This window comes from Monodelphis domestica, chromosome 3, assembly GCF_027887165.1.
Source record: "Monodelphis domestica isolate mMonDom1 chromosome 3, mMonDom1.pri, whole genome shotgun sequence".
Classification (NCBI taxonomy): domain Eukaryota; kingdom Metazoa; phylum Chordata; class Mammalia; order Didelphimorphia; family Didelphidae; genus Monodelphis; species Monodelphis domestica.
Genome location: NC_077229.1, coordinates 222169221 through 222194839, shown reverse-complemented (window position 1 = coordinate 222194839; position 25619 = coordinate 222169221). Strand labels below are relative to the sequence as shown.

General features: G+C 37.9%; 1 protein-coding gene across 3 annotated transcripts in view; it reads left to right on the top strand.

Moving 5' to 3' along the window:
* The first annotated feature begins 495 nt into the window (after positions 1-495).
* Positions 496-25619, top strand: part of KIAA0319 (KIAA0319 ortholog) — a 142476-nt gene continuing 117352 nt past the window's right edge. The window contains exons 1-3 of one of the 3 annotated variants that reach the window (XM_056823509.1): positions 712-917; positions 1064-1207; positions 13547-13717. The gene's annotated coding sequence lies outside the window, so the exon portion shown is untranslated. Of the gene's footprint in view, positions 1208-13546; positions 13718-25619 lie in introns of all 3 variants that reach the window. The other 2 variants (XM_016431747.2, XM_016431748.2) reach the window with 2 other exon arrangements.

Sequence of the window (25619 nt, the reverse complement as noted above, 5' to 3'; positions counted from 1 at the left end):
TTTTGAGTTCTAAACTCTTCTGCTCTCCCCACCCCCATTAGAAAGGCAAGCAGGGGGAAGCTGGATGGCTCAGGGATTGAGAGCCAGGCCTAGAGAGGGGAGGTCCTAGGTTCAAATGTGGCCTCAGACACTTGCCAGCTGTGTGACCCTGGGCAAGTCATTTAAACCTCATTGCCTAGCTCTTACCACTCTTCTGCCTTGGAGCCAATACACAGTACTGATTCCAAGACGTAAGGTAAGGGTTAAAAAAACAAAAAGGCAAGCAATATCAAATCTCATAATGATACATGTGAAATCAGGAAAACATTTCCATATTAGCCATGTCACACCAAAGAAGCAAGAAATATAAAATGAAGAAAAGTATTTTTCAATCTGCACGGAAAGTTCATTAATTTTCTCTCTGGAGGTGGATAGCATTTTTCAAAAGATGCATCTTTTCCAGAAGCAAAGATAGTATTGAATTGATGGATGATGATTACCCCTAGAGCTGGAGGTAGTAGCGAATCTACAGAATAATGATCGTGTGTGTGTGTGTGTGTGTGTGTGTGTGTGTGTGTGTGTGTGTGTGTGTGTCCTCAGGTGCGTGGTGGCTATTCCTTTGGGCTTTGAGGCAGACAGTGCATCTATGATTGGGTGTGTGCTTATTGGGAAGGGAGGGCGAGGCGCGGCGTGTGCGTTGTCCTGGCAACAGTGGTCCAGGGAAAGCGGCTGCATCACGTGCAGGCAGGCCGGCACCTGCCAAAGCTTCCGCGGTTAAGGGGTCCAGGGCGCAGATTGCATCCTTCAGCGCGTCGGGCCTCCCCCTTGTTGTCCAAGCTGGTGCGGCCGGCTCTGGAGGAGGTGGGGCGGTGCCCCTGCTGCAGCTACTGCCGTCGCCACCGCCGCCACCCTCTGGACTGTTCCTGCTCTGGCCCGAGGTAAAGAGAGCCGCCGCCGCTGTCTCAGCTGCGCAGAATTACTCTGGGGGCCGGAGGCTGCTTTGGCAGCAGAGGCTCCTCTCGAGGGGAGGGAACAAGGTGTCGGAATGAAACGCTACGCGCTAATGGGTTGCTAACTTCTTTAGAATTCTGGACCAAATCTGTGCGCGAGGGTGTAGAGGGAGATGATGACGAGGAAGGAAAGGAGCAGAAGCTGTGATCAGTGACGCTTCAGGCCTGGGGGTCCGACGAGGAAGAGCATCATCTGTGTGAGCAGTGCCGACGGCCAGGTACAGTATTGAACCCCCAGTGGGTGCTGACGAAGTAAGGAAAACGCGGAGCTCTGACAGTGGAGAGCTATTCCCAAGAAATACAGAACAGCTAAATGGAGTGTAAGCCTAGAAGGAGATAGGAGTAGGTGCTATGGGTTTCTTTTGGTTGTTATGGTACCTTGCAATAAATCAACTCAGAGTGGAAGCGTTGATTGCTGCAGAATGATTGTTGGGGAGTGGGGTGGAGCAGGGGAAATGGAATAAGCCCTCCGCTGGCTGCCCAACCTCAATTAATTTTCTTTAAACTGTTTTATTTTTATTTATTTATTTTTATTTGAAATGCTCTTGCTTTGTTTAATTTGTCTTATCTTGTTACACTGACTGAGAAGGTAGGAAGCTTCTGTGATCACCATGGTGCATAGGGAATTTCCACACCGATGGAATCAGGAATCCATGGAAGCATCATTTTGTCATCTATTGACTTCATTGTATTCTTTCTAGCTTCGTCCAGATTATAGCTTAGGGATTTAAAAAAGGTTTTCACTTGTCTCCTTTTGAACTTTATAAACTAACTGGCACATTAATATGAACAAATGGAAGTCACCAGTCTTTCTCCGTGTTTGTAATTTTCTTAAGGGTAAGGAAGAAAAATTGGGATAGTATTATTAGTATGTAATTATCATTGTTAAATTTTTTTAACCACTGGATGGTCTATGGCATTGTTTTATGATGTTTTATGAAGAATAAAAATGATGAACAATAATGAGAAATTTTAATATGATCCACATAAGAATAATAGAAACCATTAAATGTATTTTCAATATGTATTTTACTATAAAATAGCAACCATTGCCATCAGATAGATATTCAGATATACAAAACTCTTGTCAACCCTTATATTCATATATACCAACTAGAACAATAGAAAAGGCTTTGTTGTTGTTAACAGGAAAGGAGTTTATTGCTAGGTGTCCATTGCTTTCAGTCAGGAGTGAATAATTGCTGAAAATATTTACAACCTGTTGTATCAGAGCTGAAAGGAGACACTGATGATGCACATAGAGAATACAGAACTATTTATAGTGATTATTATTTTAAACTTATGATTTGTTTTAAAGAAACACATTGAAAGTATCAATTCAGATTAAAAACTGAGGAGATATTGTATATGCGAGTAGAAAAGAGAGCATGCAAATATAGTATTTCAGGATTTCCTGGGGTGAAAGTTGTTGTAAACTTTCACTATTGCTAACTCATAACTCTATGAAAGTGACCTTACTTTCTTAAGAATGGGTACAGTTTAAGGGGCAACTGGGTTGCTCGGTGGTGGATAGAGAGCCAGGCCTAAAGATTGGAGGTCCTAGGTTCAAATTTGGCCTCAGACACTTCCCATCTGTGTGACCTTTAGCAAGTCACTTGACCCTCATTGCCTAGCCCTTATGCAACCCTCTTCTGCCTTGAAGACAATACACAGTATTGATTCCAAGACTGAAGGTAAAGGTTTAAAAAAAAAAGAATGGGTACAGTTTGGTATATTCCCATTTAGAATAAATATTGTTGAAATAATTGTATGTGAGCCCTAAAAAGATGTGCTTGTTATTTAAGTATCCATGATTTATACATAAATGTACTTTTGTTTCAACCAAATCAAAGAGAAACATGCAATTTAAATTTCTTTAAGTGTAAAAGTTTGACTTGCAATTGAAACAGACTTTCCCTGACACCATCAATATCATTTTTTAAATTGTGCCTAAAACTTAATCTCTCATATTCATGATAGCAAGTTACCTTAAAAAGTGTAAATTAATTGGTTTTCACTGCATTAATTAATATAAGCACATTAGCTGAATATTATAATAATTACATTTTTAAAAGGGAGGCTCTTTGCCGGGGGAAGTAATATTAACCTGTGTAAGACTTTAAAAAAGTTTATACTTTAAAATAGACTTTATTTTTTTGAATTCATAATGGATGCTGATTTCCACCTTATCTCCCTCCATTCTTTATCTCCATATAAGAATAAAAATGGTGGAATTTAATTAGTATTCCTTTTGATCCTGAATAAATTTTTAATTGAGGCATTTAAAATAGTCTAAGATATAGCCTGTCTTTAAGATTTAACTTATAGCTAGATTAAGTAATATGTGGGTGGATTTCACATCCTTCCTTCCCTGCCCCCTTTTCTCCTAATAGTATCTTACAAAAGATTGCCTGGCTGGGAAATTCTGATTTGTCCAACCCACCTCCTTGTCTTTTCCCATGTTTAGGAAAACTATATTTGTTGTTGTTCAGTTGTTTCAGAATCTTTGTGACCCTATTTGGGGTTTTCTTGGCAAAGATACTAGAGAGCTTTGCCATTTCCTTCTCTAACTCATTTTACAGATAAGGAAACTGAGACAAACAGGGTTAAGTGACTTGCCCAGGATCACAAATGGTAAATGTTTGAGGCCATATTTGAACTCAGGTCTTCTAGCTGCTATCTTTGTTTAAGTGCTGACATAGAAATAGGGTAATTCATACTCCTAAATTGTTTTCTTTCAATAAAATCATCTTTATGCTCTTTATTTCATTTTAATGTAAGAGACAGTGTGGTATAGTAGATAAAAGTTGACCTGGAGGTCTGGAAAATCTGGGTTTAAGTCTTAACTCTGCTATATACTGACTCTCTGCCCCATACCATGCCATGCAGGGATCAAATGAGAAAATATATGTAAAGTGCTTTGTAAATCTTTAATAATCTTTAAATAATATAATGCAAATACCAGTTATTGGGCAACTAGATGGCACAGTAGAGATAGAGTTAGGAAGACCTGAGTTCAAATCTGGGTTCAGACATTTATTAGCTACATGACCCTGGGTAAGTCATTTGACTGTTTTCTGTCTTGGGTTCCTCCTCCATAACGTGGAGGAAATAATAGCAACTAATTCTCAGGGTTATTGCAAAGATAAAATGAGATGATATTCATTAAGCACCTAACATGCCTTAAAAAGCTATATATAAATGCTAGATATGATGATGATGACTATTATTGGTGTAATCCAACTTTTCAACAGTATTCAAAACATTCTCTGCTACTCTAGAATCAGTGACCACTCACTTTGCTTTTCATCTTTAGCTATTTTTCCTTTGGAGCCTTTGCTCTAAAAAGAAAGTGAGGCGTGTTATCAATATGGTGAGCTTTTAAAGTCTTCTCCTTTGGTTTCCATGTTTGCTGTTGTACCAGATACTTAAAATTATGGAATTTTCTAGTTAGAAGAAGCCTTGAACTAATTTGCCTTAGATTTCATCTGGGTGCTAGATAATCAAGATTTTACTTCTGTGTAAAAATTTCTACATATGAATGAGTATGTGTATGTCACAGGTTATAGTTCATAGAAGGGAAGAACAATTAGCAAATGAACTAAAATGCCTCCTACATTTCTGTTACTTGGGACATTTATTTGTAAATAAGATAATAAAATCACTGGGTAATAGTGTACTTTATAGGTCTCTTGGTCTACAGAGTTCTGATGGGTCCTTTAGCAGCATTGCCTGCCTGCAGTACTCCCAAGTATGACCTGAATCGGATTAAAATGTAATTGGGGAATATAAAAAAAATACCACAGAACATTGATAATGTTAATATGTGATTATCTTAGTCAATATGCAGGCTGCAGGGATCTTTATGCACAGGTTAATGACCTCATTTATGTTTCTTCTTGAGTTTCACACTACATCCAATGATCCATCTACCTCAGTAATCTTTTCTGTGGCATTCAAGCAGCATTTGATTGATCAGAATCAGATATTTCTTGAATATATTCCCTCGTAGAGAATTTGCTATTCACAAGGAGGTACAATCTATTTTTGAACAGCCAAAATTGTTAGAAAGCTTTTCCTTTAATATTGAGCCCATATCTACCTATTATCTCTGGTTCACATCTTCTGGAACTATCTAGAAAGTCTTTTTTCTTGTTCCTGATAGTTTTTTAGATTTTTAAAAATAGCTATTATGAATCCTCCTCCTCCCTTTAGTCTTTTTTTCCCCTCCACCTAGCTCCTTCAGATATACTTCCCATGATAGTGTTTCAGTCTGTCTTGAATGTTTTTAATCTCGGTTATTTTCTCTCTAGTATAAGTTAGCCTTCTCAAGCATTAAGTACACATTTTCTTTATTTTTAATTGTGAAAATATTTTTATTAATGTCTATGTTTTACATCTATATCTTCTAACATCCCTCTCCTGCCCCTTCTGGTAAGCCATTCCTTAAAACAAAGAGCAAGAGAACAAGAGAAAAGGAAAACAGTTCAGCAAAACTAACAAAAGTGGGGAGAGGTGACTTCTCATACATAGCTTTTTGAGGGGCCAAGTTTGGTCACATGTTCACAACATTCAGTTTTGATTGTTTAGTTGTTCTTTCTACTTACAGCATTTTAATCCTGTATTTTTTTCTGATTCTGATTGTTTCACTTTGCATCTATTTGTAAGGATAATTTTATAGTTGTGACTTAATATCTAAATTAATTATTGGTTGCCATGGGATATCCCAAATAATAAAATACCCAAGTCAGCTGGAAATTATGGAGATTTTAATTAATATAGAGAAGGAATTAAGGAGAAGAGAGAGAGAGAGAGAGAGAGAGAGAGAGAGAGAGAGAGAGAGAGAGGAAAGAGTTAATTTAAATTGCTCTGGCTCAGGCTGAGCCAGGCCAGAGTTAAAGGCCTTGGCCAAAGGGGCCTCCCCTGAACCCAAGGGAAAAGGAAGTCAGTCTTATCACTCACCATGAGACCATCTCAAGGAAGCTGTCTGAGGGAGCTCCTCCAGGCTCAAGTTCCAGGATTGAACTGGTGGGCAGGCTGCTCACAGGAAGTGATCAGCCAGATCCACCTCTCTGGGGAAAGAGAGCGAAGAAAGGAAGTGCCGTGTCCTATATAGACGGTTTTTCGTCACTTTCATGCATCTTATCTGTACCAATGGTAGCTTAGCTTGACTTAGGACAGCCCAGGGGTCTGTCAGCTATTTCTGCACATGTCTATCAAAGGCCAATCTCCTAGATAGTTAATCCTTAAGTATGGGTGCAGAAATTCCTGACCTTGTTAGACTAAGTAGGGTGGAGCAATGTAAAGTTCCCAAGACATTCCTGATTCTGTTAGACCAAGTATCTCCATTGTTACAATCAGGAAATAGCTAAATCAAATCTTTTAAAGTATGGTCTGAGTAGGGTGGAGTAGTTTTAAAGTTCACATATTCATATGTCCGCACCTTTGTACTCTTCACATCCTTTCTTATAACACAAGAATATTCATTTATGTTCATGAAACCTATTTCCCTTTTTCAGCCATTAAACAATCCACAGGCATCTATTTCATTTCCAAGTCTTTCTTACTACAGAAAGCAATATTTTGGTGTATATGGAGCCTTAATTTCTTATCATTGATAAAAGTTTTATTTATATATCAAAGAAAATAAAAAGAACTCAGAAAAGAGCTTGTACAAAATAGCACTTAACAAAAATCAACTATTCTCCAGGAACTTGCATAGGGTCATCCACTTAGAGTCATGCTCTAGTTAGGGTTCTTGGCAAGGATTGCCTCTTCTTGTTCTGCCTCTTGGAGCTACTCCTGGAAGTTCTCTGCAACTCCCATTCAGTTGCATCGGCATTGCCAGACTGTACCTAGGGTAGGACAACTAGAACTTTGCCCCAGAGGGCAGAAATTTAGAGAGAACTGCCAAAATCTGTACTTCTTCAGCAGGTATAAAGAAATGTGCGTAATGTCTAAATAATGAATGATTAGTTAAGCTAGAAAGCTATTTTATGGTATACTTCCTCTCTCTGTTGGTGAACCCATAGTGGAGTTCCTCTCTTATCTGTTTCCGCCTTTCTTTTTTCCTCATGGTCAGTGATCTGATTCCTCTGGGTCTGGTGGCCTGAGGGCGGTGGACAGTGGATGGTCTCTCAGGACAGTCTCACTTGTGCATGAGAGAAAGTAGAATGTTCTTTGTCTCCAGAGCCATGATGAGAAACTGTGGGAAGAGCAGCACCAATCTTCATAACCTCTTTAGGATGCTAAATGTTCAGAATCTATACACACTATGTGATCTTTATTGTCTGAGTCCCAGAAATCAGTGCTGAATGTGAGGGCGGCCTCTTCTAGACAAACCATGGTCTGTGTTTTTTCTCAACCAACTCAATGGGAAGATTTAGTACATTTTCAAAAGCGAATTCCTTTGTCAACAGAAGGATTGGTCTATCAATTCCCGAATTCTTTCCTGCCTTTCTCTTGTATCATTCCTGGTAAGCCAACAATAATTCCCTTACCTAATGCCAGGAAGTTCTATTTTTATGTGAGTGCTCTTTGGCTGCTGATCAGAAATCAGGAATATAATGTATAGAGGTACAGAATTAATGAATCCCTTGCTAGACCCAGGTCTAATTATTATTGACTGTATATGTTTTGGCTGAATAAAAATTCACAGTTATTAATATCTGAATGTATTCCTCTCTTTCCCCCCCAATCATTCAAAAGCTTGCTATATAAGCTTGCTGAGTCCAAGCTGACACAATCTTTTGACAAGGACTGTCTATCAAGCTTCTACTCTTTGCCTTCTATCTCAGGATTTCTGATCAAACATAGAACTAACTTGACACACCAAAGAACAAAGCAACTACTCAACCAGGAGTCAGTAAACCATTTAAACAGGGAGAGTTTGAAGTGAGTCTATGTAGAAATGAAAGTGCTGAGATGAAGGAAAGCTAAGCATTTCCCAGAATCCGCAAGTCCATTTGAAGGCCTAGGGTACATGCAAGGTTTCATCTTCCAGGAATTTCTTTCCTAATGTGGAAGCAATATCTTTAGTAGAACATAATCTTGCTGTTTTACAGTATTAAGACATTGTATAGAATTATCATTTAAAAACTGAACTCTTATCTATAAAATAATAATAATATTTTCTCTTCCTAGTGACAGTGTTATTATGAGGAAAATGCTTTGGAAACTTTAAAGAGTGATGAAAATGTGAGTTGTTTATTATTAAGAACTGATAATAAAAATCAATGTTAAATTAATTTGTAGTGTTATCCTTGAATTTTAGCAATAAATCAATTAAATTTAATTATTATCTTGTTAATTATTCTCATTATTCTTCAATTTTAAGCTAGTGGAGGCAAACAGTTTGGAATTCGCAGGTTGTAAATTTTCAATTGGAATCTGTGTATCTTTGACTCTTGCCTTGCCTTCATATGCAATATCCAGTCCAAAGTGTTGTCAGCTCTTTCCAAAATGACTCATAAACTCACCCATTGCTGTCCATTCCCACTGCCCCTGCACAGATTTAGTCCCTTGTGACCCCTTGTCTGTATTACTGTGCTAGTTTCCTAAGTGGTTTCTCAGTGCTATTCTTCCTGCCTCCTCCAATCAGGTATACTACCAGGCAATTCATCTTCATAAAACACTGCTTCTCTCATGTCACTCCCTTGATAAGAACCCTATTCGGACTGATTAAATCCAAACTTCTTGGCCTTGTACATAAACCACTCCTTCCCCACTTTCTGTCTGTCTGTCTGTCTGTCTGTCTGTCTGTCTGTCCCTCCCTTTCTCATCCCTTGCCCATCCAACCTTGCCTTTTCCTTTTCTGCTTTTATATGAATCCTTTCTTGCTTTCCCAGTTTTTAGCTCCCTCCATCTTCAAATTAGCTTGTATTTATTTTGTCTAGATGAAGGAACATGCTGTCCCCTTAGAGAATGCAAGTTCCTTGAGGTCAAGGACTATTTAATTTTTGTCTTTGTATTTCTAGGACCTAGAACAATACCAGGTGCATTGTAAGAACTTAATAAACATTGATTTCCTAAGCTAGGAGGCTCAGGGGATAGAGCACAGACTTGGAACCTTGAAGACTCTTCTTCCAGAGTTAAATTCAGCCTCAGACACTTATTAGCTGTGTGATCTTGGGCAAGTCACTTAACCCTATTTGCCTCAGTTTCCTCATCTGTAAAATGAGCTGGAGAAAAAAAATGTTCAACCACTCCAATATCTTTGCCAAGAAAACTCCAAAGAGGGTAACAAAGAGTCAGACATGGTTCAGATGACTGAACTACAATAACATTGTTGAAAGAGTGCTGGGATTGGAGTCTGAAAGGCCTAGTTTCAAATCCTTCCTCTGACATTTGCTAACTGGGCAATATCTCAGAGCCTAAACTTCTTAGCTTAAGATGAAGGGAATAGTATCTAAACTATCCCGCTTAAATTGTTGTCATGATGACTAGAAAAGATCATGTATATAAAATACTTCAGAAATGTGAATGCAACATATAAATGTCAGCTATTATTATCATTGCTACTTGCTTTATGGAGAAGTAGCATGATATAATAGAGGACCAGCTTAGGAATGAGAAAGCCTGAAGTTCAGGCCTGTTATTCTGCCTCTTGCTCCCTTTGAACCTCTGTCTTCCCTTTTCCCATGAAGGCCAGAACCTCAACAATTCGAATAATTTATTTTTAGCAGATAGGTAACTCTGGAAGATTTGGAGGGATTAAGTGAGGGGTCAGATATAAATGTGGTGTTTTATGGAGACTTGGAAGTCTCTGATTACACTATAATACACTCTATATTTTTACAATTACACTATAATTATACTCTGATTACATTACAATAATAGTACTTACATAGTTCTTTAAGCTTTTTCAAAGTGTCTTACATGTTATCTCACTTGTCCTTACAACCACCCTATAAAGTAAATTGTGATATGCTTTTGCTGAATGTATGGGAAATAGGGGTAGGTACATCCTCTTCCTACAACTTTTGGATTTATTATTAAGGATCCCTTTGACCTCTGGGCCTCTAGACCCTGCAGAGAAAAATTTGGGTTGTAGCTGCGTCTGTGTTTTGCAGCCTACCCTGGGAAGGCAGCATGGTCTATTAATTGAAAAGAACACTTAGATTTAACCAACTTAAATTTTTAAAAATGTACTGAAGATGGAAGGATTGATGACTATCCTAGGTTCCAGTTTTGACTGTACTTCTATCTTTTGTAATAATTCAAATTAAATTATGAAGCAGTTAGTAGCTTTAGTAGTTTTATATAGAGATAGTAAGAAGAAGGAAATGTAGGAAAGAGGTAGAGAGTTGCCTAGCCTACCACACTATGTGCAGTTCTGATGAAATGAAGCTCGCCACAGACAGGGGTCCAATCTCCAGTCAGAAGAGTGTAAGAGTCAGCCTTCAAGTTTCTGTCTCCAGCTAAAATTCCTCAAGAATCTCTTCAGCAAGAGTCACCAGAGCAAGAGTGTCTCTTGCTGAAGAGATACCAATGCCAGACTCAGAATCTGAAACAGAATCTAAATCTGAATCCAAATGGAAATGTCTTCAGACCCCTAGTCTTGTCTTTATAAGCAGTTTTCTCCATCCAGTAGCTCTCCCATGGCACATCTTCAGGAACCAATCATAGTTCCTTAATTTGTCTGGTACTGTGTATGGGAGGGGGTTGCAATGCTTGTGGGATAAATTTCCTATCTCATTGGTTTCAACTTCCTTTCACTGTGGGTGTGTGTATCTCTGCATATCGCAATGGTAAAGGACCTACAGGTCCCTGATTGATTACATTAAAACAAAGGGAGGTGAATTCCAATCTCACCCTTTGTAACTTTAAACAAGTCACTTACTTCCCCCTGGGCCTCAGTTTGCCTAGCTACAAAAGGAAAAGGATTGAATTAAATGATTGTCAAGGTTCTTGCCAGCTCCAAAATTATGTTCTTTTTTTGGTAGAAGGCTGTGTTAACAGTGGCATGTTCAAATGCGATGACAAAGGCTTACCACAAGATAGTAGCCGATATATACAGTGTGTCCCCAGAGTCTTATTATTCCAAGTTTTAAAGCTTAGAACTGCGCCAAGACTTTTGGAGCACCCTTTATAGTCATTGAGGGAGGAATAAAAGAAAAGAAGAATAAATGATGGACATGTTCTGACTAGCAATATTAATTGATCCCTTTAAATACAACAGTGGCAGGGAGTTGTTTAGCTCCATAGGAACAATGTTATAAATATTATCATTGGAGAAAGTGTGCTACCCACCTCTTGACAGAATGATGGTGAATTCAATGTACTTAACAAGACATACATTTTTGGACTTGGCCAATTTGGGAAACTGTTTTGCTTAACTTTTTTAAAGGTTGTGTTCTTCATGGGAAGCTAGCAATATGGGGGGAAGAGGGGAAGATTGAGAGAGACAGAGAGACAGAGAAAAGAAAGGGGGGAGGGAGAGATTGAAAATTGTCATTCAATCACCATTCTTTCCCAGTGCTACCTGAACTTTCCTTCATATTGACACAGTAGAGGCCTCCTTTTCTTATGGAATTGGTGTATACCACTATGTTGATTATATAATGTTGACCAGGTCAGATGAAGTCACACTGACAGAATCAGTAGATTAGATGGTTAGATGGTGGCCCATATTGGAGAAGAGGTAGGAAATTGATCCTAAGAAAATTCAAAGTCCATCCCACTAAGTTAGTGGATTACAGTGGACGGGAAAAGTCCAGAGGATTCCAGACACAGACTAGAATAGACTATCAACACTTGGTTCCCCACAATCTAAGAATGAAACCTAGGTACTTATTGGACTCTTTAGATATTGAGAAATCTGCATTACCTGTCTTGATATCCCAATGGTACCCATTTACCGAGTCATTCACAAATCAACATCTTTCACGTGGGGCCACGAACAGGTTATAACCCAGAAAGGTTAAAGTGGACTGTCCAGTAATCTCTCCCCTTTTGATCCTTCAAGGTTCATGTTCTTGAGATCTCTTTCAGTAAACACTAGTTTGGGTGGAATCTTTGGCAGACACCAATGTGTAGCAGCCTCTCTCCGTCTGTGGTGTGAGGACCAGCCTGAGTAAAGAGAAATTCTTTCATACAAGTGTTTATTAAGTTTTTATGTGCTAAGTACTGTGCTGGACAGGAACTGGACTTGTAATTGCATTAGTATAGGGATCTCTTCCATGAGGAAGCTTCCTCTACCAGTGTACCAGCACCTTTTCTCCAACTTATACATTTATTGCTTAGAGCATTGAGAGATGAAAAGACTTGCTCAGGGTCACATAGTCAGTATAGGTCAGAATCAGGTCTTTTTTTTCCCTCCAAGGCTGGCTCTCTACCTATCATAATGCGCTGCCTTGACTAGGAGTAGAAATGAAAATGAAAAATAATTCCTGCTCTCAAGGAGCTTACATTCTACCAAATTCACCACCAGTAAATGGATTTACTCCTCGAGACCCCAGAGAGGTAGAAAGTTCTCCTTTGTGGGAGAAATTACAGTTCTGCATTAAAACTGTACCTGCACCCTTCACTTCACAGAATTGGTTGAGAGAATCAGTTGGGATTGTCAAAGAATTTTAAAAGCATAAATGCAAGATCATGGCTGTCATAGAGGTGTGATAACCTGCTGATTTAGCAAACATACACTGTACTGAGCACCTGCTATATGCCAGAGTGCTGTTCTGGGCATTTTCAGATATGGTCTCAGCCTTTAAAGACCCTCTGGACCAGAAACTTGGGAATCTTCATCTTATTTGAAGGAATTTGGAAGATGCCCTTTCTACTATACTAAAAGCCCAAAGAAAAGGAGTCAGAATTTGGAAAATTTTTAACCATTTTAAATTTTTAATAAAAATTTTTTTCCATAGTACTTCTAATATTAGGACTTTTACATTTGTGTTCCTTGTTTATTGGAAATGAAAATTCTCATTAATTTGACTGTTTATAAGTTTGAACTTGGAGACACTGAGCTTTTGTTCATGGTATTGTTTTTATTGAATGATGTCAAAGGTGCTTAGAAGTCTTGATGTTGTACTGATGATATATTGAGTTTGCCTTAGGTTTAGCTTTCATATTGATATGCAAATTAACATTTCATTATGTTTTCAGGGGCTCTGATGTACATTCATTTACAAGATTTATATTTCAGTGGATATAAAACTAGGCAATAATTATGTCTGCTTAGATTTTCAATAGCGCAATTACCCTGTTCATTGAACTATATTTTAAACAATTTTGTCTTTGGCAGACTGAAGAATTCAGGTTATGGTTTTTTAATTTTTAAAGAACTCTTCTAGTGAATGTCCATGTCACAAACACACCCATCTGTTATTCTAGTATTTGTATCCCTTCATTAGTCTTTAAATATCAGAGTGAATGGTCATTATTACAAAGGGGTCCTCTTTCAGATTATCTTTGGTATTTTAGTCAACTGAAGATATTTTACTTCACAGAGAAGTTGCTTAGACAATTTCAGTGATAAAGACCTCTTTGCTATTCATCATTTTTTTGACCTTTCTCTTCCCATAATTTTCTGGTTTTTTCCATGTTTTTCATTTTAGCCCATCTGATAATTCCCTTGATGAATTGTGTTGAGTTAAAGAATCATGGAGTTGGAGGCCATCTTCAAGATCTTCTAGCATAAACTTCTTCCTAAGAAAAGAATCAATTTTCCAATAACCCTGATAGGACCCTGAACAGGTCCAATGATGGTGAACTCATTCTCTCAAAAGGTAGCACATAATATTTTTACAAACTTTTTGATTTTAAGTTCTTTTCTCTTGAACAAAAATCTACTCTTCTGTCAAGGAGTTGGTCCAACTCCATAGGCTAGGGTATGTTATCCCAGAAAGTAAAAAGATGGATTGAACAAGGTTATTAAATGTGAATATGTGACTACACAGTAGTGATTCCTTTACTGCAATATGGGGAAATTTTCCCAATTGAATTTGAAAGGGAGCTTGGTCTTTGGTTGGGCAAAATAGTAGCCATGTCTTCAGATGACCCCTAAAAGGCAAACAGTTTGCGAGCAGATTTGAATCACTCTAGGCTGGGATACTCCATCCAGGGTTTGTTACTGAGCAGAGACACACATTCTCCTGTTGTATCCAATCTATGTCTCCAGACACAGAGGAAGTCAGTTAATGGAGATAAAAATTGCAGGGGAAGACTAGTATTTTCAGTCAATAGATTGAAGGAGGACTCTGTGAGAAGAGAGAATTTTGAGGCCCTGAAGTATGGGCGGCATCAGTTGCCTTATATTGCTTTTTTTTTAAACCCTTACCCTCCATCTTAGAATCACTATTGTATATTGGTTCCAATGTAGAAGAGTGGTAAGGGCTAGGCAATGGGGGTTAAGTGACTTGCCCAGGGTCACACAACTAGGAAGTATCTGAGGTCCGATTTGAACCTAGGACCTCTTGTCTCTTGGCCTAGCTCTGTTCACTGAGCTATCCAGCTGCCCCTATTTGCCTTATATTTCCCATGTTTGCACTTCTTTTTCCAAAGATTCTGGGATTATTTGTGGAAGAATGCGCCTCAGGTTAATGAGGAGAGAGGATATAGTACCTGGAACATAGTAGGTGCTTAATAAATGCTACTTGACTATGTCAAGTCATCTCAATAAATGCTATTGCTTTGAGCTAATTGTGTCTATTGACTGACTGTGAGCTATCATTTTAGCCCCACATTTTCCTAAAGATCTTTATCACTCGATCAAGAAAGTTGTTGCTCTACCCAAATATCATGAGAGAAATAGAAAGGATTCTAAATTCTGTCTGATTCTGAATGAGAGCTGAATTTACCAGCTGTCTCAGTACTATAAGCCCAAGAGAGTGCTCTCACCCAACTGGAAATACGAATCATGCATGGCCTCTGCTTTGGTTATATAAATTTTGACTTATGTACTAAAGTAATAAAATCACATCAAACTGAAAAAAAAATTCTTTCAACCATTGGACATATGCCATGGTTAATAGGTTAATAGCTCTATCACTCTCGTGGGTATCCCCCTGTTGGGCTTAAAACGTGTTTTTTTTTTTTTTAACCCTTACCTTCCATCTTGGAGTCAATACACAGTGTTGACTCCAAGGCAGAAGAGTGGTAAGGGCTAGGCAATGGGGGTCAAGTGACTTGCCCAGGGTCACACAGCTGGGAAGTGTCTGAGGCCAGATTTGAACCTAGGACCTCCCATCTCTAGGCCTGGCTCTCAATCCACTGAGCTACCCAGCTGCTCCCTAAAACGTGGTTTCTACAACTTAACCCATTTCTCTTAATAGTTCACAATTGTGAAGTTCAAAGGCAATATTTTGTCCTTGGTTTTGGACAATATGTTTCTATTATTGAAGCCTAAGATTATTCTGGCATTTAAAAAACAAACAACTTTTCTTCAGTCTTAGAATAGATACTAAATATTCATTACAAGGCAGAAGAGCAGTAAGGGCTAGCAATTGGAGTTAAGTGACTTGCTCAGGGTCACATAGCTAGAAAATGCCTGAGGCTGTATCTGAACCCAGGACCTCCCTCTCCAGGCCTGGCTCTCCATCCCCTGAGCCACTTACCTTTCCTATTTTGACCTTTTTTGGCCAGTTATTCCACACCATTGAGCCATATTGAACTTGAAGCCAGCTAGGACTCTTTTATACATGGATGTAGTAAAGCCAAGTTTTCCCATGCTCTGTTTGAATTTTTTGATTAATATCATTTTTATGTTTCTGTTATTTTTAAATTGATGTTCATTTTTATTGTTTATTATCTGTATATTACATTTATTATGTTTTTAATGTGCTATATTTTGTTTGGATACAAAAACATTCTTTAACTTCCTCCCAAAAGTTTACCTTCCTAAAAACACTTAAGCAAGCCTTTTCTTTCTCTTCTCCTCATCTTCCTCCTCCTTCTTCAATATGTTTCTTCCACACACACACACACTTTTTCAGAAAGTAACAAATATATCTAACTCTTAAATTTGGGGACTGTCTCCTAGATTTAAAGCAAATTCAAGAAGCCCTAATCAAAAAACCCTGATGCATTGTTTGCCCTCAGTGAGCTTACATTATTTGGAGGGGGAACAACATGAACAAAGACAAGTCTATACAAACTATATACCAACTAGTTGCTGTTTGAGTTGTATCCTGCTTTTTGTGACCTCATTTGGGGTTTTCTTGGCAAAAGCACAAGAGCAGTTTGCTATTTCCTTCTCCAGCTCATTTTACAGATGAGAAAACTGAGGTAGACAAGGTTAAATGTCTTTCCTTGGGTCATAATAGCTTATGTCAGGCTTGGTGTGAACTAGAGTTTTTCTGACTCTTGGCCTGGCACTCCATCCACTGCTATCTGTACACCAAATAAACATAATGTAATTTCAAAGAGGGTGACTAAAAATTGGGAAAGATTAAGCAAGATAGACCTCATGCAAGAAGTAGCACCAGAGTTGAATCTTCAAAAAAGCTATAGATAGTCTAAGAGATGGAAGTTTAGAGGGAGTATATTCTAGGAATGGGGGGCAGATAGGTTCTGTGAACACCTGAAAGTGGGAGATGGATTGTGATGGCAATTAGACCAGTATGGCTAGACCATAGCGTTTGTAGACAGGAGTGATGTGTAAGAAGACTGGAAATAAGGTTAACCTATTTTGTTTTTAAAGATACTTTATTTTCCAAATTACATGTAATAACAATTTTCTGCATGTTTTCTGAAGTTATGAGATGCAAATTGTCTCCCTCCCTCTCTCTGAGACGATAAGAAGTTTGATCTGAGTTATACATGTATTATCATGCAAAACTGGTCATTGTTGTAAGAGAATATTTATATAAAACCAAAACCCAACACAAAAACTCAAATAAACCAAAGTATACTTCAACCTGCATTTCAACTCCAACAGTTCTTTCTCTGGAAATGGAAAGAACTCTTTGTCACAAGTCCTTCAGAATCATCCTGATCCTTGAGAACAATTAAATCTTTCACGGTTGATCATTCCACAATGTTGCTATAACTGTGGACAATGTTCTTCTGGACTGCTTGTTTCCTTCTGCATCAGTTCATGGAGGTCTTTCTAGCTCTTTCTAAAATCATCCTGTTCATCACTACTTACAGTATTTCATTCTCATTACATACCACAATTTGTTCAGCCATTCCCTAATTGATGGACATCCCCTCAGTTTCCAGTTCTTTGCCACCACAAAGAGCTGCTATAAATATTTTTATACAAGTAGGTCCTTTTCTGATTTTTTAAAAATTGCTTTGGGATACAGATCCAGTAGTGGTGATATGGGAGAGTTTTGAAGTAAAACCCTGGATCTAGATGGATACCCTTGTCAAGAATGACAACTCCAATAATTAGCTTAAAAATAAAAGAGAAACTTATTAAATTGAAAGTAAGTTGAATCATTAAGTCAAATGACCAAGGGAGGAAGGAATAGGTGGAATACTGGAGTTTGAAATACTTATACCCTACTGACGGTGGGATGTACAAGACTAGAGATGGGATGATGATGGGAGGATGTGTCCTTTATGACTCTGGGACCCTAGATGGGTCATGTGGTTTATGCCCTATACCTCAAAGTCAAAAAGGGATGAACTGGCCAGTTTAGGAGATAATCAGATATCTGGGATATAAAACAGATGCTTATCAGAAGCAGCAAACTGGGAGATGCCAATCTGTACTCACCAAGAATGAAGGGAGAGCCCAGAGGGACTATTCCTCTCAGCTCAAAGTCACCTTCCCTCAGCACTACAAGAATGCAAGGGAAAATTAATTCTTCATGTACTCTCTGACTTGGGACACTTTCTAGGGTTTGGGGGTGTCTAGGGTAAGCCTGTACTCCCATATCATTGGTATTACTGGATCAAAGGGTATGGCATAACCTCTTTTTGATGAAACCATAGTGGCTCTTTGTGATCACTACTTTATTTTCTAGATATTGATCTACTATCTCTTTGGTCTCCAAGCTCTAATATCTTCTTACTTTTTTTAGGTAAAAACTATGATTTTTAGCAGTTCCTGTTGTTTTGTTTCCCACTCTGGTAATGGAGTGACTGGGAGCCCACAAGGGAATGAGAACCATTTTATGTTTTGCTTTGCTTCATGACCTGCCATGGCCAAAAAAATTGGTCATTGAGTGGACAGGCCTACTGTAACAAATCTCTTGACATATTTGGGATGATCTAATAAAAAGTAGTTATAATTTGTTGCCTGAATTATACTAAAAGACTTTTTTTTTTCTCAGAAGAGTAGAAACTGCCAGAACTCACATTCTACTGGCATAGATTTTGAAAACTCCACTTTGCAGTTGGGGTAACCATTGGAAAAGTACCATTGAAGTAAGACTTGGAAAAATATAGTGAAAGGAGCATGGAACTAGGATTCTTCAGAAAGAGAATTTAGGCCGAATGCCTAGACAGAGGAGGGGAGATTCCTAGACATCTTAGCCTTTTTGTGGTTTGTGCTACCCTGTGAGGGAAACAAACTGGAGGTTACTAAGGCAGCTCTCCTTGTGCACCACAACCCTGGGCATTCTATCTAAACCCATTTTCTTCCCAGGGAAACATATAATTCCATAGTCTATCTATTCCAAGGGCTCAGAGTCCCCCAGAAAGGAAAACTAGCTGAGGATTGCTAGAGAGGAACCTTTTTCCCTCAGACTTTCACTGTCTTATTAATTCATGGTAATAGCAGAGAACATTTTTTACATTTTCACATATTCTTAGCTCTTTGGTGCTATGGGCATTATTATCTTCTTTCTAAGACAAACACTACAAGATGTATGGAAGAAAATAGAAAGATGTTCAGGTGAAGATATGGACAAGCAGGGAAATATTGTTATTATTATGTTAAATTTAATGTATGTTTTTTAAAAACTGCATAATATTTCATAGTTTCCTGAGGCTGCCCAAGAGCTCCTCCTCCCTCAAGAAGGCTGGGTCTCGAACTATTCGGAGGAACTTATGAGAAAGAACACTATCCACATTCAGAGGAAGAACTGAGAGAATAGAAAAACAGAAGAAAAACAACTGCTTGATCATATTGGTTGACAGAGCTATGACTGGGAAAGTAGATTCTAAATGATCACCCTAGTGCAAATATTAATAATATGGAAATAGGTCTTGATCAGTGACATATGTAAAGCCCAGTGGAATTGTGTGCCATCTACAGAAGGGGGTTGGGGGAAGGGGAGGGAAAGAACATGAATCATGTAACCATGGAAAAATATTCTAAATCAACTAATTATAAATATTATATATTGATATATAATATTTATATATTATGTATAAATATATAATATATAAGAATAAATATATAAATAAAATTAAAAAAAAGAAAGAAAGAAGGATGGGTTTCAGAACTCAAGAATTTGGAGTTGTTAGAGAGGCAACCATAAGTATGATGATAAGTGTTGTCTCCTCTCTTCAGGATGGTGGGTATTGAAACATTCCAAAAATCAATACTATCTAGGAAATTAATATCTTTCTAAAAATCTGAGTACTATTGGATTAGATGATAGGGATAATATGATGCACAGAAATAACTATTGTGTGAAGTTGTTTAGTAATTTTTCAGTCAGGTCTACCTCTTTGTGACCCCTTTTGGGGTCTTCTTGACAAAGATACTGGAGTGGTTTTCCATTTCCTTTTCCAGCTCATTTTATAGATGAGGAAGCTGAGGCAAACAAGGTTAAATGACTTGCGCAAGGTCATACAGCTAGTATGACCTGAGGCCAGATTTGAACTCAGAAAGAGGGGTCTATCTGACTTCCTAACTCCAGGCTGGTTAACCATCCAGGCAAACTCTTTGATACTTCCAACATTCCCATCATTCCTTAGTCTGCCTTGGTTTTTAAACTCTGTTATATTCCAGATAGCATCTGTTAGGTTTAGTGGCAACTTCTTAATTAATTTATTAAGACAGTAGACTGATGTCAATAGAGGAGATCCTGCATGATCCTACCCATTTTGAGGACATCTTTCTTCTCCAGAATCAATGGGTGCCATATTTGAAGACCCCATCCATGTGGTTGTTTACATCATCTTTATGCTGGTTGGCCTTCTGTGCCTTTTACTTTGAGGCATTGGACATTGTACCACCTAGCTACCCTATAATGCAATGTGAGGTAGGACATAAATTTATAGTCACAAATAGTACTAAGGGAGAAAGATCAATTACAAATGGAAAAATCAGAGAAAACTTCATGGAGGAGATAGTATTTGAGGTTAAGATTAAAAAAATTTTCTTAATGTGAATTTATAAACATCAACAAGCATGTACAAAGATTAGACAAAAGGATTGTATATGAGACCAAGATAATATATATATATATATATATATATATAGTTTTTAAAAGTGCATATGGAACTTACTATGATAATAACAATACTTCCATCTGTGTCTGCATCTGAATTTCCTTCTATTTTCTTTTGTGTTTTGTAGTGTTTCCTCAGTGCTCTTACTTTCTTTCTTTTTTGTCACCAGGATCACAACCTGCCTCATAGAACTTCCTAGAACTTCCCCAATAGAAGTTCTCTCTTATAATAAATAAATATAATCAAACAAAACAATTCACTACATTGACCATATCTGAAAAAGTATCTCTCATTCTGCACCTCTAGCCTATGTTTTCTTGTTCAAGATGTGCAAAGCATATTTTATCATGGGTCTCTTAGAGCTGTGATTGGTTATTGCATTGACCAGAGTTCTTAAGTCTTTCTGAGTTGTTTTCTTTTACATTATTGTCACCGTTTATGTTGTGCTAAGCAGAGTCCTGAAGGATAGGTTTCAAAAGGTGGAACTGGAAGGAAGATAAAGAGATTCTAGGTCTTCCATCCCTTTTTTGGTCCCCTTTCTGTCCTTTTTTGAGGATATCAATTGCTGAATAGAAGCACCAACTTATTGTTCTGACTTCAAGGTGCATTACTTAGGTTAGACATGTCCCAGGAGAGTGAAAAGAGAAAGAGCTATGACCAAAATCTAATAAGATAGTGCTCACCAAAACACATTCACTATTCAGTTGCTTTCATGCTGAATTCTTTTCCTTAAATACAAAGCCATGGCACTGTCTTTTTTGCTGCTGCCCTCCCAATGGGTCTGTGTTCTTGGCTAGATAGTAGTGACAATGTCAAGCATTTGGTTTCCCCCTATCACTGTGTATTCCAGAAACCAACGCTGGTTCTGACAACTGGAAAAATAAAATCTGTACAACCGGTATTTGCTTGTTGTGGTCCTGGACCTAGTGCTTTGTGGGTATTTCAGTGTATTTTCTTGTCTTCAGACTTCTGTTTGCTGGTGACACTAAATGGTAATAACTTTATCAAAGAAGAAAAAAATTGAATGGAAATTCAGAGAAAGAGTCAAAGACAGAGAGAAATGTGAGTCATATATTTTTCACCTCGAGATAGTCACTTGCTCAAGGCTCTGCTGGATAGTTCTGGCCAGAATTTCCCAAGACCCAAGGTGGTTAGGAAGTAGCAAGGAAAAAAATGTGGGATTTTGGCTGCCCAAGAGAAGATTTTGTTTCATACTTTTGACCCCAGCTGAGATGAAAGCTGTCAACTGGTTCTGAAAAATAATTGGCTTTCAGAGTGGCATGGAAATTCTGTCCGTATGAAATGGGACCCATTAAATACAAAAGCCCAGAAACAAAATGAGACTATAAATCTAGGCCACAGGAACAAAAATCAGGCAAATTTAACCCTAATGACAACTTTTGAGTCCTTATACAGTTTTAAATTTAGGGTTGGAGAACCAGATTGTTCATCTTAGTCATAGAATAGTTTTTGATAAATCAGTTTACATTTCAGTATTTAATTTGCTTTCTTTTTATTTTTGTTTTAGAGATTTTATTCACTGTTTCAATTATGTTAAAAAAATAGGTTTTAGCTATGTCTTCTGATTTCCATTAGTCATTTTTAGAAATACTATCCTTCTATCTTCCCAATTGAAGTCTCCCTTATAAAAAATATGAACAGTTTAGGAAAAAATACTCTCCCCTTCAAACAACCCAGAGATAATTATGTCTGACAATGTACGCAATGATCTCTCTCCCTTGTCTCTCCTTACCCTATCTTAGAGGAAGAAGGGATGTTTCATTATCTATTCACCTAGACCTGTTGATTTTTCATTTACTCAGAATTTCCCCTTCCTTTTAGTAATCTTTTCATTTACATTGTTGTGTTAGTTGTATGCATTTGTTGTTTCTTTCTCCTGAGATTTGACCAAATGACTTATCCCTACATTGTTTCAGATCCCACTTCTTCCACTAACCCCTTATGTGGCTTTGGACAAATCACTTGACCTATCACTACAGTGAGAATAATAATACTAGTAGCAATAGTTCAAAAAATCTAAAGAGCTCCTCCATCGGTATAAATATATCGGACAAACACTTGATAGTCATAGTATTGAACTGGCAGCAGGAAGAGACTGGGTTCCATTGCCTTTGGGAAATGGCAAGGTTATTTTTATGATCTCAAGCTTTTCCTTGAAATAAAGGCCCATCTTTTTTAATACATCTTTCTTCTGACTTAAATCTCTGGGCAACATAGAATAAATTTAATCTTTCTTCTGTATGCTAGCTATCTTGTCTTAAACGTGCCTGGGTCTTTCAACCGGTGCTCATATGTCATCGAGTCAAGGCCATTCACCATCCTGATTGCATTCCTCTTGACACACTTCACCTTATCAATATTCTTCTCAGATTGTGGTGTTCATACCTGAATGGAGTACTCCAGATGAATGATGAGGGCAGAGTATATATAGCAGGATGATCACCTCCCTATTTCTGGAAGCTAGGCATGCCCTTCTTAATGGAACCCAAGATTACATTTGTTTTTTTGGTTACCTCATCACATATTGGCCTTCCAGTTCACCAAAACCCATAAAACATTTTGGGAACAACTTCTATCTAACTGTGCTTCCTCCATATTCTATTTGTGTTTTCTCTTTCTGTCTTCTATAGATCTCTGTTTTCACTTGCCTTCTTGAATCTTATGGTACTTCTGAAGTTTTATATATAATCTTCACTGTTACCAAAAGTGGCTCAGTAGTCACCTCTCTCTTGCTCTCCTCCATCCTTGTGGACAAGCTAGGGAGATGTAGTCTAGATGCCAGAATAGTTGGGTACACTGGTGGCAGTCAGAAAATGAGTAGTCATTAATAGGTAACTATCAAGTTGAAATAATTCTTCTAGTGATGTGTCACAGGAGCCTGTGATTGCTACTTTACTTTTAAGAATGACTTGAATGCTAAGCATGTTTATCAAATTTATGCAATATGACATGTTTATCAAATTTGCAGGCTGTTCAAAGCTGGGGAGGGATAGCTAATATTTTTGAGAAGTCAAGATCAAAAGAAATCTCAATAGGCTAGAATGATGAGCTGAAACTAAAAAGATTGAATTTAAAATGAATAAATGTGAACTCAGACTTTGTATTTAAAAACAATAAACTTCAAAACTACAGAATGAGGGATAGGTAGTTAGACAGTAGTGTGTCTGAAAAGGGTCTGGGAAATTAAGTGGATTGCAAACTCAATATGAATCAATAGTGTGACATAAAAGCTAAGAAAGCTAACATGATCTAGCAGTAGTAAGAGTGGCAATATGTCCAGAACACAGTGTACTTTGTTGTAATCAGACCACACCTAGACTATTATTGTTTTCATTTATAAGTTCCGTGTTTGGGGGGGGGGTCAATGACTGAGAGGATTAAGAATCTGGAGTGCATCCAGGGTTTGGTAGCCAGGATGGTGAGGGAACTAGAGACTATGCCACAAAAGGACTCCTTGAAGGAACTAACTGTAAAAGATTTCTGAGAAGAATTTGGGGTAGGATGGGGTTGATTGCTGTTTTCAAGTATCTTTGAGGCTTGAAATAGAAAAGGATAATCTGTGTGGAAACTATTTCTTGTTGCTGCCAACTGGAAAGTACTCTGGCTTATGACTAGAGAGTGCTGCTGCTAGTATGGGGATACTTGCTACAGAGATAGAGAGAGATGCTGCCACAGAGATACTGCTACAGGGGAATGCACTGGGGTCTGCCTACTAATCCCTACATATGGCTGATAGATCAATCTATTTCCTAACCTCCTCCTCCCTTCACTCCCTCCCTTCTCTAACCCTCTCCCTCCCAGTTTCTTCTTGAAGCCTTTGCTTCCTCCCTCCCCCCTGAGTAAACTATGATTTTTATGAGGAAAAACTTCTTCCTTTCTTTCTCAGGTAAAGGGGTTTATTGGAATAACAGGATAAGGAAACTGAGGAAAGAGGGATGAGGGTTTCCCTGATCTATAAGGAGAATTTGAAGGTTTTAAGGAAATCAGTCCAGTCACAACTGTGACAAGGAGACAGTTAGAGAGATGGATGGAGGACAGCAATTAAAATCTTCTTTCTTCTTCACAAAGCCACCAAGGTTTCTCAGCCTAATTTCAGAAGTCCCCCTCAAAGGTCCTTCAGCCTGGCACAGAAGCTACAAGGATCAGTTCAGCTTCTTCCCCCTCAGCCAGCCCCCAAGAAAAGTCTCTCCTTCAGCCTGGCTTTCCTCCAACTGTTGGTCAGTCAAATCTCAGAGAGAGAGCATAGGTTTCTCCTTTGGTCAGAGAGCCCCAAAACCAAGCCAGCCCTACAAGGGTCCTTCACCCATGAACAGAAGCTAACAGGGATCAGTTCTCAGCTTCTTCCCCCTTCAGTCAGGCTCAACTGCCTCGCCTCCTGGGAACATTCTGTTTAGAACCTTTTTCTTGATTGACAGACAGGTCCCCTGCCTTGTTTCTTGCATCTTGGCTTGACCTGCAAAACCTTTCTCTCTTCATGTCTCTACCACAATCCCCCCTTTATTTTGACAAAAAATGCAACTTGCATTTTTCAATGATACTTACCTTAATAATAATCCTATCTATCTTAACTCTGCTCTGTTATAAATATACCCTTACCCCCCCAAAATAACAAAATCCTAACTTATCTTAGCTATTCTATCTACCTAAATGCTAAGCTAAGAGTGGGATAGGAAAATGATTTAGGTAAAGGATTTATGTGAACATAGTTATTTCATAACAAATCAAATAACAGTATTCAAATCATTTCAACAATGTCACTAACATATTGAACATACAAATGTCCTATTTCCTAATGTCTATATATTCACTAAGTAAATCTTCTAATACTAAACAAATGCTAATCTACTATTATGATGCAATCTAACTTCTATATTGCATAACTTCTATGTCTCTACTTCCTAAGCCTTGGACAAATTCACTAGGCTATCACTATTGTCAGTAGTTAGATTATTAATAACTTACTCTAAAAAGTTATCCCGTTAGTAATTTATTAATTACATGTGTACATAGGATCTATGCAAATTTACATATGTGCATCCTTGTAGATTTCTGTGCAAACTCATGCAGAAAAGAAAAATCTTTGTTTGAATTTTCCTCAAAAATTTCTCATCAGTGTGTCTTTATATTATGCAACTATGCACATTGTATACTTACCCAATCCATGAAATATCTTACTTTGCTATGTAGGATGTGCATGCATATATATGTGATGTTCACATGTACGATGCATCCTTACATATCCTCATGGTCAAAAGTTCCAAATTTCCAAAGTTCCAAAGTCCTTTCATGTCCATTCATGTTGAATGTAGAAATTCT